Consider the following 17,258-nt stretch of genomic DNA (forward strand, 5'->3'; position numbering starts at 1 on the left):
TTGGTTGTTGATTTGAATTCAAACTGTGGAGATTGGCGCTATGTTACGTAATCTTATGGTTTCATACAAGTTTTAATTATGCTTATGGTTTAATCACTTTGTTCGTGCTTATGGTTTCATCATTACAAGTGTATGTCTTTTGGTTTCATCATTATTATTTATTATTCTCTTATGGTTTAATTTTGGTTTCACAATAGGTAAAAAAAGAGATAAGGAACCATACAGGTGCTCATTGCATCATTTGTGCGAGCTAGCAGTGAAAATTAAGGCGTTCATAAAAAACAAGCAACTGCATTTGAAAGCTCTTAAATCATGTCCTTTCTGGCGTTTCTTTGAGCCGTTCTATGATGTCGTAATGAACAAAGATGAGCTCATCAAAAAGACAAAAACAGTAATAATGTTTTTAAATACAATTGAAAACAGACTTGATGGTAAGCTCCCGTATTGTTTCAAATTAGCAAGATCAAGGAAAATGACTTTGCGGACAATTCCAGAACATTTTGCTGTGACTTTTGGTTTCCAAATGGTGAATTATGTAGAAGCAGACGACATTGATGAAGATCTGGTTAAAAAGGTTAACGTCTTTGTGGCTAATTATTTTGCTGGAAATAAAAAGACGAAAAAAACCGATATTGAAAAGCGATGCTGGAAGCCGCAAATGATGAAACCAGAGCGGATGACTTTGTCAAGTTTTTCGTAATGTTTCTGTTGGTTTCATTATTTGTCCCTAACAAATGTGGGCAGACTCTCGCAGCAAAGTACTTGTATATGGTGTTTGATATGAACAAGGTGTGCTGGCCGGAAGTCTTCCATGACTATGTACTTGATTCGATAATGACAAACAGAACAGACGTAGAAAATGTTGTTGGTTGTGTAATATACACTCTGGTAAGTTAAGATTTGTTCTTTTTTTTCATAAGTTAAGTATTTTTTTTCAATATTGGTTGTTGAATAATAAGCGACTTGTTTTTGATGATTAATTTGAATATTGGTTGTTTTTTTTTTTTGCAGTATTGGTTGGCAGAGATGACAAAGATCGCACAAAGAAAGCATGGGCTAGACAAGTATCCGAGGTTTGCTAGATGGAACCTTAGCAACATCTGTCAACAAGTATTGTCTAACTTCGAGAATCTTGGAGAAAAAACAGAATTTTGGTCTAAGGTAAATATTTACTTAGAAGATTTACTTTTCTGATGGAACCAATTTTGGTTTCATCAAAAATTCTAGCTAAATTTTTGTTTCTTAGATAACTTCGAGGGTTTTATTTGATATTTTTGTTAGACAATATTCGAAATCTTCGAGGGTTTTATTAGATTATTGCTATGAGTTCTTACCATTACTTGTTACCATTAAAAATGCTTTGCTTGGTATGTCGTCTGTTTTATTTTAAACGAATTTTGGTAAATATTTTCTTGTTCAGATTTACTTTTTTGATGAAACCAGTTTTGGATTTATCAAATTTTTTAGCTGAAACCAATTTTTCTTGTGTACTGCAGGAGAATATTGATTATAAATTTTTCGTGGTTGTAGTAATGAGGTTCAAACTCTCGGACTTGTGAAGGTGAAGGATTTTTAGATTTATAAAAATTATATACACAAAAATATTAACAATGGTGCAAGAGGTACTGGGACTAGGATTCCGCCAATTTCATTTCTTAAGGTTCAAATAATAATTCTTTTATCAATAATAGCTCAAAAAATATATTAAATATATCGACTCTAATTTATTGCCAAGATTGATTCTCAAAACATTGATTGTAAGTCCTAAGCATGATGTATCAAAACACTTAAGCCAAGCATACATCATCAAATTAAATAACAACCAATTAATTCAAATCATATTTCAATTTTAAATTAATGCAAAAGTCATAAAAAGAATTAAATGAAATTACCCCAAGTATGAAGTTTGGCCTCCTCCGTCGTCCCAGTGTTGGGTTTTAGCTCATCATAGTAAAAATGCTCTCAAAATAATTATTTATTGCTCAAAAAGTTGTTTACAAATGATAAAAATGAGTAAAACAATTGAACAGAAAAATCGCAACAGAAATAACTGTTGCAAAGGCGCTGTTCAGCTGTTACAAAAAGAACGATAAATGGTAACTGCTGTTGTACGAAGAACTACGACCCACGCGTGTGCGTCTTATACACTGTTGATAAACGACTGCTTCTGCGAGTCCGTTCTTCGTGTTCTTCATCTTCATCAATGGCAGCAGCAGCAGCAGAGAGAAATCATGGTTCTCGATCTGCAGCGTTCCTTCTCTCCTCCCAACTCTCGACAGCCTCTCTAGTACTCCCAGGAAATATTATACCCTATAGCTCGTTGAATCTCCCTCAATTACTCCATATAATTCTCTTTAACTCGGCAGTAAAGAAAAATATTCTTGGGAATATTTTCTTTCCATTCTTGCTCTGGTACGCATAGATTTCCATCCTGGTCACTCTAGAAGTGCTTAAACACGACCCAAAACGTTTCTAGAGCCCTCATGCATGAGAAGAACACGCTCAAATCTTCTCCAATCCCGTGTCCAACCCGTGTTTCCCTGTTTTGCTTCCGTGAATTGTCCAGATAATTATGGCCAAATTTAATCGAACCAAAAGCCCAAAACGTGTTCCTTAACCTATATCACATCTTCCTACCAAGTTTGAGCCATTGAATCGCACCACAACACCTTCATTTTGTCGATTGAAATTCTGCCAGTTGATGAATCAATTTTCCCGCCAAAAAGTTTATTTGAATTTGAGAAGAAGGTGCCCCTTATCCAGAGTGCTGGGGTGCGAATAGTAATTTGGGTGGAAATAGTAATTTTTGGGGTGGAAATGATAATTTTTCTGGGATCCTCCGGTACATTTCTGGGACGTTTCCGGTGCATTTCTGGGGTGCCTTTCAGTGCATTTCTCCGGGGTGTAAAACATTACTTATTGAGTAACTCTTTCTACACAAGGGGTATTTCTCCAAAAACACCTAAACAAACATAAAAACACCACAATAAGCAAAAATGGGTACTAACAAAATACAAAAGAGATGAAAATAGACACATAAATGCGTCTATCAAATACCCCCAAACTTATTATTTGCTAGTCCTCGAGCAAAATTTATTCTTGAAAAGTGCCGAGTTAATCTCGGGTGGGTTTATCAGAGGTGTACCCACAAAAACCAATACTCCAGACCCTAGCTATCTACGCAGAACCTTGGAAAGCACTAAAGAACCTCCTTGGTTGGCATACAATTATTGACTTTAAGAGGAAGAACCCTGATGCGAAATTCCAATTGCTGTACACGAGTTTGCACTCAAGCATACTAAAATTCATATAAGTGACAGAGCTCTACTAAGATAGTTTCACGATGGACATCATACTCGGAGTCAGACTAATCACATGAAAAGATTAAGAAGATGGAAAAAGAAAAATGTAGATGGTTGAAAAGTGAACGGTGTTTCCCATATCTGTCTGAAGGCCTCTGCCAAGATGAACCTAACCTAAATGACTGAGATACCGGTCTGACTAATATTAACACACTGGCATATACAAGGGAACCAGCGGTCAATAACTTAAATCTAGATCAACAAACTGGCAAATACAAGGGTACCAGCAGTTGACTACACATAACAATAACCATTTTTTTTTTTTTAACTTAACGGCATGAATAAATCTTTTTGATCCAAGCGCATGCTTCTTGTCAGCAGATTACACGATAGTTCCCACGGGTCCTGCATTCCACGCTTGCTTAGGCGACGGAAACAGGGAGAACACACACATATTGCTATCCAAGTGTTAATACTTATTCCGATTGGTCTAACTGGTCCGGTCTTTTTTTTTTTTTTTTTTTTTTTTTTTTTGGAAAAGGTAACTCAGTCACTCTATTTCACCCTAGCAAAGGTAACAACTTGAATCGTGTGCCCCACCAAATCACTTGAAACAAAAGAAAACTAAAAATAGAAAGTGAAAAGGACTCGACAAGATATGGCGAAACTATCATGTTATTTCTAACACCTGAGCTCTGTGCTTTTATGAATAGACTCTATAGATGTTTCCATCTAGTCAGATTAGTTCCTCAACTCCTAAAACAAAAATGTTTCCATCCACTTAGATTGGTTAGTGCTATCCTAATACGCATAAATTCTAGGCTCTGGAGTTTATTTATTGCAACTAAAAAGTTTCTCCCATACCCCCAAACTTAAATCTAACATTGTCCTCAATGTTCTAAAGATGAAATTAAAAGCATGAACAAGGAGAGACTACTATTTGAAGCAAAAGAGTGAAGGAAGGATATTACCGGGTTGCATGAGATTGGGTTACCTCCCAAGGTGCTAAGTTTAAAGTCTTCAGCCAGACTTAGGAAAGGTTTAGTCAACTCGAACCATAAAGTAACAGTCGAAATAACTGTGGGTCTTCAAAACCAAATAGAGCTGACCAAAGGAAACTGCAGTGAACCAAGAAAATGGACAAGAATAGCATGCCCTTACCTAGTTTCCTGAAAACTATCGCTAATTGCGGTTCAGGTTCAGGTTCTATGAAAGGGTCTAAATAGAATATTTTCATTGGCTGTGTTTCTTCATAGATGGGATCCGAATCACTAGGTCTTAGAGTCTGTGAAAACTCAAATACGAACTTAGAATCACGAAGTAATAACCTAAATAATTGCGGATCATCTAAGTCAATCAGATATGACTTACATAGTTGACCACAGTGAGAGTAGTGGTCATTCTTAGGAAAATGTGTCGATTCCATTAACCTAAAGTACTTAGGCTTAGTCTCAGAACTTAATATTCGACTCATTTGAAACGTTCCCACAGTTGGAAGAAAACTATTTGGTGGGAAAACAAAGTCAATCTGGGTATCATAGCCTGGGAAAACCACAAACCAGAGGATGGGTTTCTAACGACTGAACTCCTTTTTGGACATCATTAGGTTCGGGAAAACGTGTATGAAGATAATCTTGTAAAATGGTCGAGGCAGAGATATCAAGTCCTAAGTGTGGGGACTTTCTGAGAGTTAAAGGTAAGGCACTAGGGAAGTGATAATCACCCCCAAACTTAGAGTTTTCAGTGTCTCTAGATAGACCTCTAATTATGTCTTGAATTTCCGTATCTTCAGAGTTCTTAAAATATTCAAGAGATTCTTCTAAGTTATTATCAGGTAGTGCATCTTTACTCATATCTACGGATCTATCTTCTTCTTCCAAGACTATTGTTTCTAAGTCGCTAGACTCTAAAACAGTATTTTCGAAATGAACCCGTTCCTCTAAACCACTATCGGCTTCGTAAACAGGAAATACTACGTCGTCTAAAACGGTGGTATCCCTAATCAAATCCTCGTCCTTTTGAATAGGTGAATAATCATAAAAATTATTTGGATTTGAACTAGAAATAATAATCATTATACAACTCAATTGGATTACTAGACTCCTGATCACTATGCCTACATATTCAGATTCTTCATCACTGCTATCCTCATCATCATAGTACGAAAATGATTGAACCTTATCTAAATAAGTAGTGTCTTTTATTCTAACCTCGTCCTCTAAATTAGGCAAATATTCACTATTTATATCAAGGGTAGATTGGAAACACTATTTTGGAAAATTAGATTATTTCGAGCAGCATTAGATAACTGTTCATTTTCTGCCTCTAAACGTGCTTGAATTTCACTGAGTGTAACACTTATACTTTCACAAGTCTCATTGAATATCTTAGACCGCTGTGTACTCTCTTCTCTTGAACTAACTGCACGTTCATACTCCCTTCGAATTTGTTGGTAGGTTTCTTCTAAAGATTGAACAGGTTTAGAAATGTCATAATCAGGACTAGTTTTTAAGTAATTTTCCAAAAACGCATGACTAGTACTATAATATTCCTGATTTTCTTGCTCGTAAGACCAATTCGTGTGTGGATAATAATTGGGCTCACTATGGTACGAACCATAACCTTGAAAAGGTTGGCGTTCCCAACTACTATTCCCACCATGGTCATAAAACTGATGATGTCCATATTCAAATTCAGGTCGATACTCATTGTATTGGCTTCTATCATACCAGTTCGACATTCTTAGTTGCAAGGGAATTCTACACAATCACAAACAAGGCCGACTCGACTCCACCAAAACAAACCTAAAGATTTCTAGCAAACAAAAAGCATGATGGCTCCACTTAGATTGTTTCTAGACCAGCTTCTATCTTTCGAAAGGGAATTCGTTGCAATTTGAGCAAACCCCTCTGGAATCAATCTGAGTCAAAGTAAGTTGAATAGAGGCGAGGGAAGAGTAGAGCTTTGATACCCAAGGCCTCACCGCTATCACAAGGCGGCGCAGTCACGCATTCAACTCACAGAAACCATCATGAACTTTGGAGTGTGCTTAAAGAGCAACCAATATTTTTCGAACGAGTTTCCTATTAAGCTCGTTACCCTATCGGTCTCGTTCTATTCCAAATTTTAAAGCTTAGGTTCGCGTTCGGTTTCGTTTTCCTAAGGCGGGCAAGAAGAGAACGGTGATGAAATCCGAACCCTTATCTTGTTTAGGCCAGGCCTTGCCCTTTACTAGGAAAATAAAAACAGTCTGGTTCGTCCTCAAACAATTATCACCTTAAGGCAGACAGTAACCCGCTTGCAGGAGATTCGCGGGTGTTTCGATTGGACTTACCTCCCGTACCAGACGGGCGATGAACCGTTGTCGTCGACTCGGGCCACGACTCCTATGCCGTGTGCGAACCCGAGGGGCCGAGACGATATAGTAATCGTCGTCCTTCCCTGCAAACAGTTTGTATTTAATTTTTTTTTTTTTTTTTTTTTATAACCCTTCCGTAGGGTTTTAAAAATAATGTCCAAAGTCCAGAATAAAGTCCAAATAAAAAAGAAAGTCCAAAATAAAAAAAATTACAGTTTTCCTCACACACTCTAAAAAAAAAAAATTAAAAATTAAATCCTAAATTTTTCGTGGTTGTAGTAATGAGGTTCAAACTCTCGGACTTGTGAAGGTGAAGGATTTTTAGATTTATAAAAATTATATACACAAAAATATTAACAATGGTGCAAGAGGTACTGGGACTAGGATTCCGCCAATTTCATTTCTTAAGGTTCAAATAATAATTCTTTTATCAATAATAGCTCAAAAAATATATTAAATATATCGACTCTAATTTATTGCCAAGATTGATTCTCAAAACATTGATTGTAAGTCCTAAGCATGATGTATCAAAACACTTAAGCCAAGCATACATCATCAAATTAAATAACAACCAATTAATTCAAATCATATTTCAATTTTAAATTAATGCAAAAGTCATAAAAAAGAATTAAATGAAATTACCCCAAGTATGAAGTTTGGCCTCCTCCGTCGTCCCAGTGTTGGGTTTTAGCTCATCATAGTAAAAATGCTCTCAAAATAATTATTTATTGCTCAAAAAGTTGTTTACAAATGATAAAAATGAGTAAAACAATTGAACAGAAAAATCGCAACAGAAATAACTGTTGCAAAGGCGCTGTTCAGCTGTTACAAAAAGAACGATAAATGGTAACTGCTGTTGTACGAAGAACTACGACCCACGCGTGTGCGTCTTATACACTGTTGATAAACGACTGCTTCTGCGAGTCCGTTCTTCGTGTTCTTCATCTTCATCAATGGCAGCAGCAGCAGCAGAGAGAAATCATGGTTCTCGATCTGCAGCGTTCCTTCTCTCCTCCCAACTCTCGACAGCCTCTCTAGTACTCCCAGGGAACATATTTATACACCTATAGCTCGTTGAATCTCCCTCAATTACTCCATATAATTCTCTTTAACTCGGCAGTAAAGAAAAATATTCTTGGGAATATTTTCTTTCCATTCTTGCTCTGGTACGCATAGATTTCCATCCTGGTCACTCTAGAAGTGCTTAAACACGACCCAAAACGTTTCTAGAGCCCTCATGCATGAGAAGAACACGCTCAAATCTTCTCCAATCCCGTGTCCAACCCGTGTTTCCCTGTTTTGCTTCCGTGAATTGTCCAGATAATTATGGCCAAATTTAATCGAACCAAAAGCCCAAAACGTGTTCCTTAACCTATATCACATCTTCCTACCAAGTTTGAGCCATTGAATCGCACCACAACACCTTCATTTTGTCGATTGAAATTCTGCCAGTTGATGAATCAATTTTCCCGCCAAAAAGTTTATTTGAATTTGAGAAGAAGGTGCCCCTTATCCAGAGTGCTGGGGTGCGAATAGTAATTTGGGTGGAAATAGTAATTTTTGGGGTGGAAATGATAATTTTTCTGGGATCCTCCGGTACATTTCTGGGACGTTTCCGGTGCATTTCTGGGGTGCCTTTCAGTGCATTTCTCCGGGGTGTAAAACATTACTTATTGAGCAACTCTTTCTACACAAGGGGTATTTCTCCAAAAACACCTAAACAAACATAAAAACACCACAATAAGCAAAAATGGGTACTAACAAAATACACAAAAGAGATGAAAATAGACACATAAATGCGTCTATCAAATATTGGTCACCGAAAGGGATCATTCTTGCTTCAGTATGACGAATCAGAAATGCGCTTGGTTGATCCCGTAGATGAAGTGGAAATTGTTGTGCCAGATGAAGAAAATGAAGTGCCGGTTAAAGTGCAAGATGAAGAAAATGTTGGTGCTAGAAGTGAAGCTAACTCCTTCAAAGCCAAATACCAATTTGCGCGAGCATTGATTGAAAAGCTTAGGACCAATACTACATATGTTCTTTCTAAAGAAGAAGAATCACTGCTGGCAAAATATGATGCCGAGGACAGGGAACAACAACTGGTACAAAGATAGATTTGATTTTTCTTTGTAACAATTGAATTACTCGCATATATTACAATTTTCTTATACATTTCATCATTTTTTTGATGAAACCAGATTTGGTTCCATCATAAGATTTACTTGATGAATTGGCCAGTTCTTTTTATTCTTTCAGAAGTTTTTGATTTTTACAGCATTAGGTTTTGACACAGGAAGATGAAAAACAAAATAACTTAGGTATCTTAATATTGCAGGTGATAACAAGGGATGTTAACATGATAAATCAACAAGAATCTGAACAAGAGCAGGTCATATCTTCTTCGTCGAAGACAGTCACCGAAGATGAAAAAGAAGGAGATGGTACTGAGTTGACTCCAAATAATATCGAGGATATCAAGGTGGCAGAGCGGTGATGAGTGCTAAAAAGTACATATTTCTATATATTTTTCTTGGCATTTAACTCATCTTTTGTGCATTAATTCTACATTTTATCCCATATTCTGTGTTTTCGTTGTTTTCAAGAATATATACTTTTCTTAATTAATTTTGCATTTTTAGGTACTAAATAAAGCCTGGTTAACTCACGGAGCGAAAATAGCAAAGGAACGGCTAAGACTCGCTAGGAGGAAGCGAAGAATGATATTTGCAAGAGCCGGATCAACGAGAAATGGGCTTGAAGAGGAATAATTGTTCTTAAAGAAGATATGGGCTTGGCATACCCAAGGCCCAAAACCCTTACCCAAATCCATTTCCATTATCCATACCCATTTCCATGAGAGCCGTCAGATTGGATCCATCTCATCATCCAACGGTCGCCTCATCATTGTGCATCAAACTCCGAAGCTCCCGTCAAACACTTTAGTACCTAACTCCATCTGGAGCCGTCAGCTTCGTTGTATCACTTAATCCAACGGTCGCTCAGAGCCTTCTTCTATCTTGCCGTTAGATTCAATCTGAAGTTGATGATCCAACGCCTTCCACTCGTTGTTCATAAAACTCCGCTGCACCTGACCAACACCTAAACATCAAACCCATCGACCCAAAACAAACACCCACTCTCTTCTTCCCCAAATACACTTCCCCCAAATTTCTCCTCTTCCCCCGACCATGGCAGACACTGTCATGTCTGCTCCACCGTCTCCATCTCCACCAGGACACCACCACCATCACCTACCTCTTCCCTAGTCGTGTCTGTCTTGTTCTTAGCATCGATTTTTGATGCTACCAAGAAGACAAACATAACCAGGGTTTCACCACAGTGAAGAGAAGACAAAATTTGGGAGAAATTCGAGTAGAGGATTAGCAGAGGAGGAGAAGTACAAGCATGGGTCGAGTCTATTTGCATCATAGGGTGAGTTAATTTTATTTATTCTCGAAACCCTAATCCTTCTGATTCGGGGATTTTCAAATTAGGGTTTGTAGAAATTTAGGGTTTTGTAAAAGCTATAAATAGGAAACGATGTAGAATGTTAAAAGGGGTTCTTGGGTCATCCGAGATACCCCCTAATTGGGTTAATGTTGTTGTTTCAATTTCAATTTCATAATTCAGTTAATTTCAATTTCAAATATTTATTATGTTAAACATGTTCTGAATCCACACTAGGGTGAGAAGACCCTTAAGCCTTGATGGTTATCCATTAGGTTAGTTTTTGTTGAACTCAAAATAGCTTAGGCTAGTTAGATTCCTAAAAGCTCAACTGACTTGTGATTAGTGGTGTTGTAAGAAGACCACTAATGCTAGGGGTCAGTGGTAGTTCTAAGGGATTAACCAGCCATATTAGTTAGAGACGTAGAAACCTAAATGACCTGTGATTGTTTATGCTTTAATCAGATAGGCAATGCTAGGGGTTAATCCAAGGACTTTAGGTAGTTAACTAGCCACATGACAAGGATTTATCCTAGGCTAACTAGCTAGGTGAAAGAGAATTCTCATCCATCTCCATACACTTCATTCCCATCCACATTCACATCTTCCATGTCCTGTTCTTGTTAATTTTCTTTCACGTCCTGTTTTCAAATTTTAATTTTCATATTTTCACTTTTGCTATAACTGTTAGTTCTGATTTTGTTCACTTCTCACAGCTCTCATTTCAGTCCATTCATGCTCTGTTAGCAGTTAGAGATAGCTAGGAAAACTTCATAACACCCCAAGTCTCTGTAGATCGACCCGTATTTGCACATTAGCTTCAATCGACACCGTGCACTTGCGGTATTAGTTTGTAGGTCTTTTTAGAAGCCTACCAAGTTTTTGGCGCCGCTGCCGGGGACTTGGCGCTGTGTGTTGATTTGTTCTTTGCTGTTTTGTTGCATTCACTTCCATCTTCAACTGCCATTGTTGTTTTCTTTTTCTTTACTTTACCCTGTACATATTTTGTTTAGTTTTTTTCTTTTCAGTCATTGCTACTGCAACTGTGTAGTTCTGCATCATTTGCATACTATTTGTATATATGTGTTAGCTGTACTGTTAGTTTTAGTTTTAGCTTTTCAGTCAATTGCATCATTGTTTTATCTCACATTTAGTTTAAGTCACCTGCATCATAAGTCCTGTAACATATCCTTGTTGTTTTTCTTTCCTTGCTCATTTGCTTGCTGTTGCTCTTAGCTTGCAGCTGCACTTGCATCATTTGCTGTTTACATTGCATTCTTGTTGTTTGCATCTTCATCTAGTTGTTTGCTTGCTGTTCTTGCACAGCATCTTCTTGCATGTTGCTTTAGTGCACTGCTGTGAACTGCTTATCCCATTTGCACCTTTGTTGCTGGTTCTGCCTTGAACCTGGTGCTGCTGCTGCTTGCACTGCCTCTGCTGTTGCTGGTGAACTGGTGGAACTGAGGCTGTTACTTTCCCTGTCTGCCTGCTGCTGCCTTCTGCACCTGTTGCTGTGTGACCTGACCCAAAACCTGCTGCTGTGGAGCTGGTGCTGCACTATTGTTGCTAGAACTTGTGCTGCTGTGGTGCTCCTGCTGGTGCCAGGCCAAGTCTGCTGCAACCCCTGCTGCCTGGTGCTAAACTGAGCCATTAAAGCCCAACTGGGCTGTAAGCTGCAGAAGGTGAACCAAAGCCCAACTGGGCTTTTGCAACCAAACTGAGCAGCTGGGCTGTGCTTAAGCAAGTAAGCCTAAACCCATTAAGAGAACCCAACCTGTGGGCTTCCATTTTTAATTTGTGGGCTTGTAATAATTTTTTCCATTTTTCTGTTGGGCTTGTAATCTTAATTACTTGTGGGCTTGTTTGTTTAATTGCTTGTGGGCTTGTGGTGTTAGATTGATTTGGGCATGTAGTTTTAAATTAGAAAAACTGAACTTTTGAAAGCCCAACTGGGCCTCAGACCAAACAAGCAACAGTTAGGCTATTTCAAAAGCTACATTGGGCTTCAGTTTGCATACACATTGTGGGCTTAGTTCACCTTCCCTTGGCAAAGCAATTTCTCCAACCAATGTGGGCTTGCTCCCAACACTAAAACCAAAATTTTTGCTCCCAATTAAAAACCAAACTTTCTACCTCTTTAAAACCAAATTTGCTCCCATCAAAACCAAAAGCTCCCAAATGGGCTTTGTCTTCAAAGTCTAAAACCAAAGTTTTCAAAACCCAATAAACCAAAGTGTTTTCTTTTCCCATTAGGTCCAAATTTTTTAAAACCCATTAAAAACCAAATTTTGGGCTTTGTAACATAGTTACTTAGCTTTTGAGCCAAATCATGTCTGGATCTTGGTCTACAGTTGGGGAATACAACAAATCCCTTAGAGAACTTGCGTATGGACATACTCCACGTTATGAACCTCCCATAGACCATGATGTCAATAGTTATAGAAATTATTATGGACATTTTCAAAGTCCCGAGCCTCAATACATGAACCCTAATAACTATTCGCACATGCATCATTCACCACAACGTGAAAATGAACATTTTTCTAGTGCCTCACTCACACAATCATCATTGATCGATCAATTAGAAGCTCGAATCACAGCTTTAGAAATGCAATCACATGAGGAATCTGTCACGTCTAATTTTCTTAGGCAACCTGAAATCTATGCATGTCCCGCATGTGGTAGTTTAGACCACCCTGTTGAGAATTGTCATATTTTTCATAATTTTAGGCAATCTAGAGAAAATCCAAGGTATGAAATGCCCATAAATTGTGAGAATGGTAGTCATTGGGACCATAATCAATCCTTTGAGGGTTGCGATCAATATTTTGTAAACCCTAATGACCATGCACACATGTACCATTCACCACAATTTGAACATGAAGCATATTGTACTCCCATGAATTTAGACTCCATCACAGAAGCTTTAAGACTCAGTAAGCAAAACTTTGATAGATCTACATCACGAATTCATGCATATTTAGATCAGATTTTGCTTCACCTTCAAAAGGAGGAAATTCATGAGGAAATGTATGTTGTCCCTAATGAAGTGTCTAGTCTCATTCATGTAAATGATGTTGAATATGAACCTAATTTAGAGGAACATGAATCGACTAATGACACCACCACTGTTAATGAGGACCAATATGCATGCTACCATGATGATGATTATGATGATATGTTAGAAGAACATGAAAATATTGTGGAACCTGTTGGTTCAATAACATATGGCTTCTCGCCCTCGACCTTCATGAATGTTGTTTTTTCTAATACTCATTGTAATTCATATGATTTTGATATTGACATGGGATTCGTACAATTATTCTGCGAAGATGAGCATGACATAGGAATAGTTGAATCTTCTGTAGACACTAATGCTAATATGCATGAAAATATATTTGATGTGTCTGATTCTCTACCTAGGTCACATTGTGATATTTCTCCTCATTTGCCGATGCATAAGAATAAATTTGTTGATGATGTTGATGACTCTGATTGTGATCTTGCCAATTTGTTTGATGATTGTGAGCATGTTGTGACACGTGTAGAAGACTTAGGAGATGTTGATGTGATTAGTAATGATGTGCCTATCTTCCTACTTAAGTCACAATCTGATGGCCTTCCACCCAACCTAGATTTGGTTTGTACCCATATTGTCAAACCGACTTTTCTGAGAGTCCCTAATCTAGGTTTGGAACTGTGTGCTTCCCAAGTCCTTTTGGACTATTTTGCATCTAAGTATAATATCTTTGAGGAACCACGGTTGGAATTAGCATGTTTGCCCGTCCCTAGCAAAGTTCACTTTGAGTTAGACCTTGTACATGATGAACCCCCAAAACTGCGAGATTTTGTTTCCAAAATTTTATCCGTTGAAAAATCCAGGTTTGGGGGTAGCTCATTTTGTTTCACAGTTTCACTTGCGTTTATTTCCTGTTATATTTGTGTGAAGCTGTTGAAACCTCTACACTTTGTCTTTTGGGTTGATCCTCAACTCTTTAGATTGTTAGTGTATGGTGAATTTTTTGTATATAATCCGGTAGATAAAATTTCTTAAAACCCTTTTGTTCCTTTTGTATATATTTTGCTAATCCAATATGATCTCGGCTGACATATGTTGGATTCTTGCCTTGAATAACGGAGTTCTAATATTGCTTTCGCCGAAATCGGGTATTCTCTTTCCTTTTTCTCTACTCAACATGATCCTCTTCATATGTTGTATTATAATTTTGTTCATATTTTGAAACATTGAGGACAATGTTTAGTTTAGGTTTGGGGGTGAAAAGTAGATACTTTGATAATATGCCATAATTGAAAACAAGAACTCCTTCTTTTTGAAAAAACTGAAAAAAAACAAAAAATCAAAATAAAAAATTAAAAATTGAAAAAACATAAAAATGGAGCTCATTTACCTTGAAATGTTGACTCTTGTGCAAATATGTAATTTTTAGGAGTCTTAGTCTAGATATTTAGGCACCCTGATTCTAGCACAATTCACATAGTGATAAGAAACTTGCACGCGCACGATCTACCAATACATGTATAGCCTCATCCTTGAGGTGTTCTATCGGAAGTTTTAGTTGCCAATCACTTTAGAATACTGAACGAAACTTGACTAGCTTGTTCTTTGGTTGGTTGGGATAGAAGGTGGAGGTTACATTAAGAAAAACAACCATCGAATTTAACTGGGTGCATCAAAAAGGGCTACCTCTTGCAAAGTGTCATGTAATCTTTTGTTTCCTTTTGTATATGTATCAAAAATGTTTCCTTCTCAAAAAAAAAAAATCAAAAAAAAAAAAAAAGAATGAAAAAATCAATCAAGTATTTTTCAATTCCATCCTCTCTTGTTCCAAAAATAAAAGAGAGTAGTCAATGTAAATAAGAGTCATGTAAAGAGTCATCTTTTGTTGTATTGTAATAAGCAAGGAAGGGTGTATGCCATTGATGTACAACGCGAGTAATTGTGAAATACCTCCAACTCATTCACGATCCTCGTAAAGTCCGGACAGCTAGCTAGATTTCGACCTTGGTTCTTAGCCTGAGAAACTATCTCTTGGTGATTAGTAGTCATAACATCCGATCTTTCTTTACACATGTGTAGATACACTTTACACTCTTATCACATGTATTTATTTGTTATCAGTGCTAGGATTGTGCCTTCGATAGCTAGATTGACATCTCCATTTTGCTGTGAGCTTCTACTGACTTGCGCATGTCAAATTTGATGGAATCTGAGCTTATATTTTGTCTTAGAACTTTGTAGGTACGTTCTAAGAAAACCTTCACGAGACTTCACTCGTCCACTAGGGACACTTAGTGGTTTAAAAAGCTTAGTGCATACGCTAAATGCATTCGAGAGACCAGCGACAGTGGTATAGGTATGATTTCCTTAGTTTTGTTTTACTTGAGGACAAGTAAAATTCAGGTTTGAGGGTATTTGATGAGTGATAAAAAGTACATATTTCTATATATTTTTCTTGGCATTTAACTCATCTTTTGTGCTTTAATTCTACATTTTATCCCATATTCTGTGTTTTCGTTGTTTTCATGAATAAATACTTTTCTTAATTAATTTTGCATTTTTAGGTACTAAATAAAGCCTGGTTAACTCACGGAGCGAAAAGAGCAAAGGAACGACAAAGACTCTCGCTAGGAGGAAGCGAAGAATGATGTTTGCAAGAGCCGGATCAACGAGAAGTGGGCTTGAAGAGGAATAATTGTTCTTAAAGAAGATATGGGCTTGGCATACCCAAGGCCCAAAACCCTTACCCAAATCCATTTCCATTATCCATACCCATTTCCATGAGAGCCGTCAGATTGGATCCATCTCATCATCCAACGGTCGCCTCATCATTGTGCATCAAACTCCGAAGCTCCCGTCAAACACTTTAGTACCTAACTCCATCTGGAGCCGTCAGCTTCGTTGTATCACTTAATCCAACGGTCGCTCAGAGCCTTCTTCTATCTTGCCGTTAGATTCAATCTGAAGTTGATGATCCAACGCCTTCCACTCATTGTTCATCAAACTCCGCTGCACCTGACCAACACCTAAACATCAAACCCATCGACCCAAAACAAACACCCACTCTCTTCTTCCCCAAATACACTTCCCCCAAATTTCTCCTCTTCCCCCGACCATGGCAGACACTTTCATGTCTGCTCCACCGTCTCCATCTCCACCAGGACACCACCACCATCACCTACCTCTTCCCTAGTCGTGTCTGTCTTGTTCTTAGCATCGATTTTTGATGCTACCAAGAAGACAAACATAACCAGGGTTTCACCACAGTGAAGAGAAGACAAAATTTGGGAGAAATTCGAGTAGAGGATTAGCAGAAGAGGAGAAGTACAAGCATGGGTCGAGTCTATTTGCATCAGAGGGTGAGTTAATTTTATTTATTCTCGAAACCCTAATCCTTCTGATTTGGGGATTTTCAAATTAGGGTTTGTAGAAATTTAGGGTTTTGTAAAAGCTATAAATAGGAAACGATGTAGAATGTTAAAAGGGGTTTTTGGATCATCCGAGATACCCACTAATTGGGTTAATGTTGTTGTTTCAATTTCAATTTCATAATTCAGTTAATTTCAATTTCAAATATTTATTATGTTAAACATGTTCTGAATCCACACTAGGGTGAGAAGACCCTTAAGCCTTGATGGTTAGCCATTAGGTTAGTTTTTGTTGAACTCAAAATAGCTTAGGCTAGTTAGATTCCTAAAAGCTCAACTGACTTGTGATTAGTGGTGCTGTAAGAAGACCACTAATGCTAGGGGTCAGTGGTAGTTCTAAGGGATTAACTAGCCATATTAGTTAGAGACCTAGAAACCTAAATGACCTGTGATTGTTTATGCTTTAATCAGATAGGCAATGCTAGAGGTTAATCCAAGGACTTTAGGTAGTTAACTAGCCACATGACAAGGATTTATCCTAGGCTAACTAGCTAGGTGAAAGAGAATTCTCATCCATCTCCATACACTTCATTCCCATCCACATTCACATCTTCCATGTCCTGTTCTTGTTAATTTTCTTTCATGTCCTGTTTTCAAATTTTAATTTTCATATTTTCACTTTTGCTATAACTGTTAGTTCTGATTTTGTTCACTTCTTATAGCTCTCATTTCAGTCCATTCATGCTCTGTTAGCAGTTAGA

Source organism: Papaver somniferum, chromosome 8 (assembly GCF_003573695.1).
Source record: "Papaver somniferum cultivar HN1 chromosome 8, ASM357369v1, whole genome shotgun sequence".
Classification (NCBI taxonomy): domain Eukaryota; kingdom Viridiplantae; phylum Streptophyta; class Magnoliopsida; order Ranunculales; family Papaveraceae; genus Papaver; species Papaver somniferum.